This window comes from Chlorocebus sabaeus, chromosome 16 (assembly GCF_047675955.1).
Source record: "Chlorocebus sabaeus isolate Y175 chromosome 16, mChlSab1.0.hap1, whole genome shotgun sequence".
NCBI classification, from domain to species: domain Eukaryota; kingdom Metazoa; phylum Chordata; class Mammalia; order Primates; family Cercopithecidae; genus Chlorocebus; species Chlorocebus sabaeus.
Genome location: NC_132919.1, coordinates 66,613,865 through 66,617,714, shown reverse-complemented (window position 1 = coordinate 66,617,714; position 3,850 = coordinate 66,613,865).

Genomic DNA, 3,850 nt, shown 5'->3' with positions numbered 1-3,850 from the left:
AAGAGATAAAGTAAATTAAAGGCTTAGCCAAGTGCCAGCTGTGTGGGAGGTGCACTGAGATGGAAGCAGCCATACATTTTATGACTTTCAGGACATTGTGTAATCATGAGTAGCTCCATTACAAGGTGGTTCTTGGGAGTTCTCACTGTCTCCCTCCCTTAACTGTTTTTTTGTTTTGTTTGGTTTGGTTTGTTTTTTTGTTTTTTGTTTTTTTTTTTTGAGACAGAGTCTCGCTATGTTGCCAGGCTGGAGTGCAGTGGCGTGATCTCAGCTCACTGCAACCTCCTACTCCCTGGTTCAAGCAATTCTTCTGCCTCAGCCTACTGAGTAGCTGAGATTACAGGCACAGGCCACCGTGCCCAGCTAATTTTTGTATTTTTAGTAGAGACGGGGTTTCACCATGTTGGCCAGGATGATCTCCATCTCCTAACCTCGTGATTTGCCCACCTCGGCCTCTCAAAGTGTTGGGATTACAGGCATGAGCCACTGCGCCCGGCCTTCCCTCCCTTAACTTTGGAGCAGGTTTCCTCTCTGCCCTCTCTACCAGCTTCTCTAGGAGGACAGTTTTTCTTTTTTCTTTTTTTATTTTTTATTTTCAGACGGAGTCTCGCTCTGTCGCCCAGTCTGGAGTGCAGTGGCGCGATCTCGGCACACTGCAAGCTCCGCCTCCCAGGTCCACACCATTCTCCTGCCTCAGCCTCCCGAGTAGCTGGGACCACAGGCACCTGCCTCCACGCCCGGCTAATTTTTTGTATTTTTAGTAGAGACGGAGTTTCACCATGTTAGCCAGGATGGTCTCTGTCTCCTGACCCCATGATCCACCTGCCTCGGCCTCCCAAAGTGTTGGGATTACAGGCGTGAGCCACCACGCCTGGCCTTTTCTTTTTTTTTAAATTGAGACAGTCTCACTCCATTGCCCAGGCTGGAGTGCAGTGGCGCGATCTCCACTCACTGCAGTCTCCACCTCCTGAGTTCAAGCAATTCTCCTGTCTCAGCCTTCTGAGTAGCTGGGACTACAGGCATCTGCTACCATGCCTGGCTAATTTTTGTATTTTTAGTGGAAATGGGGTTTCACCTTGTTGGTCAGGCTGATCTCAAACTCCTGAACTCAGGTGATCCACCCGCCTCGGCCTCCCAAACTGCTGGGATTACAGGCGTGAGCCACTGCGACAGGATGAGGACAGCCTTTGTGGGGGGTGGGAGGGAGCCCTGGACCCTGAACCCTTCAGGCAAGTGGGTGTGTGGGAAGCACTGTTTTTCTTCCCCCTCAAATAAGGAGGAGATTTTATTGTTCCTCCCCGCATCCCTTCAAGCTGTATTTATCCACATTTTCATGGCTGAACCTCTACCCTTGCCCCTCAAACAGGAAGTCTTTTATGGAGCCAAAGAAAGGAGTGGACTTCTCAGGCCTGGCTTGTCAGGGGGACAGGCAGCACAGCTGACACCCAGTTGGCCACTGTGTCCCGGCAGCTTGTAAGCATGGACATTCCAGAGACCACCTGCCCCAGAAGCCCCCTCTATACCCCATTTAAGATAGAAAACCCCAGAGGAGCCCTCAAGGCACCTGCTGTGTCCTGCCTCAGGGCTCAGCCATGTGGTGACTGCTTTGCCACAGTTCAAGGACCTGGACAGGCTCCCTCCTGGCCCGAACCTTGAGCCGAGCCCTGTGGCCACCAGGCTGGCAAGTTCCCAGCCTGAGGACCATGGAGGCCCCAGGCCCCGCATCCTTCCGGGCTTGACCTCCATGCCTTTGCTTCTCAGTGCCAGCCAGCTGTTTCCTTTTTGAGCCTCTGAGAAAGAGGAATTTTTTTTTTTTTTTTTTTTGAGACGGAGTCTTGCTCTGTCTCCCAGGCTGGAGTGCAGTGGCGCAATCTCGGCTCACTACAAACTCTGCCTCCCAGGTTCATGCCATTGTTCTGCCTCAGCTTCCCGAGTAGCTAGGACTACAGGCGCCCGCCACTACGCCCAGCTAATTTTTTTGTATTTTTAGTAGAGATGGGGTTTCACTGTGTTAGCCAGGATGGTCTCAATCTCCTGACCTCGTGATCCACCCGCCTCGGCCTCCAAAAGTGCTGGGATTACAGGTATGAAGCCACTGCGCCTGGCCAGTCATTTTCAAGTGTACAATTCAGGCCGGGCTGACCAGGCCAGTCTTGAACTCCTGACTTCAGGTGATCTACCCGCCTCAGCCTCCCACAGTGCTGGGATTACAGGCATGAGCCACCGCATCCAGCCTATTTTTTAAAACTCCTATCTGTACCAGACCTTCTACTTTTTTGGATGCCTTTCCCTATGACTGCCTTCCTGCTGCTTTCCATCTTGCCAGAGTCCAGCTTCTCTCCATTTGTAGAACTCCTATGTTCAATAAATCATTGCTTCTCAATGTTACTTCCCACTAGAATCACCTGAGAAAGTTTTCACAGTTCCAGTGCCTGGGTTCCATGCCCAGAATTTCTTTTTTTTTTTTTTTCTTTTCTTCTTTTCTTTCTTTCTTTTCTTTTTTTTTTTTTTTTGAGACGGAGTCTGGCTCTGTTGCCGAGGCTGGAGTGCAGTGGCGCCATCTCGGCTGACTGCAAGCTCCGCCTCCCAGGTTCACACCATTCTCCTGCCTCAGCCTCCCGAGTAGCTGGGACTATAGGCACCCACTACCACTACCACGCCTGCCTAATTTTTTTTTTTTTTTTTTTTTTTTTTGAGACGGAGTCTCGCTCTGCTGCCCAGGCTGGAGTACAGTGGCCAGATCTCAGCTCACTGCAAGCTCCGCCTCCCGGGTTTATGCCATTCTCCTGCCTCAGCCTCCCAAGTAGCTGGGACTACAGGCGCCCGCCACCTCGCCGGCTAGTTTTTTGCATTTTTTAGTAGAGACGGGGTTTCACCATGTTAGCCAGGATGGTCTCGATCTCCTGACCTTGTGATCCACCCGTCTCGGCCTCCCAAAGTGTTGGGATTACAGGCTTGAGCCACCGCGCCCGGCCACGCCTGCCTAATTTTTTGTATTTTTAGTAGAGACGGTGTTTCACCATGTTGGCCAGGCTGGTTTCCAACTCCTGACCTCAAGTGATCTGCCCACCTTGGCCTCCCAAAGTGTTGGGATTACAGGTGTGAGCCACTGCACCCAGCCCAGAATTTCTGATTTAATTGTTCTGGGATTTTTGAGGCTCCCTGGGGGATGCTCAGGTACACCCAGGGCTGAGAAGGAGAGTTCAGAGAGCTGCAAAGGTTTTCTCTGCCTGGCTTGCTCTGACCAGTAGTCCCAGGTGTGGGGTGCCTTGCACCTGCCCACATCCCTAGGAGGATTCCAAGATGGCACTACTTCCAGGGTTTAGATACCAGGCAGAGGAGCTTTAGAGGGTCAACCAGGAAATGGGCAGAGTTCAAGTTAAGGGGAAGGAGTAATTTCCACCACGCAGCTGGGCGGTCAGGCTGTCCCCAGAGACTCCTGGCTCCCATCAGTGGATGTGCCAGGGTGCCTGTGAAAGGGCAGGAGGTCAGACCAGAAAACATGCCAAGTGCCCCTACAGCAATCAGATTCTGAAATTCTGCCTAGCAAGGAGCTGTTGCTTTTTTGCCACAACAGCACAACGCCCTGCCCCGGTGTGTGTGTGTGTGTGTGTGTGTGTGTGTGTGTGTGTGTGTGTGTGTATGTATGTGTCTTCTGCCCTATCCAGGCAAGGGGGCCTCTTCACTGAGGTTTACTCCAGGCCTCCTGCTGGTGGCATACATGGGGGCGAGTGCTGTGTATCAGCTCCCCGGGAGTTTCAGAATGAAATGCTATCCTTGCTTCCTCTTTAGTGTCTTCTTGATTATCCCAGCCCCATTTCTTCTGCTTCACTCAGAGCAGAGGTGGGGA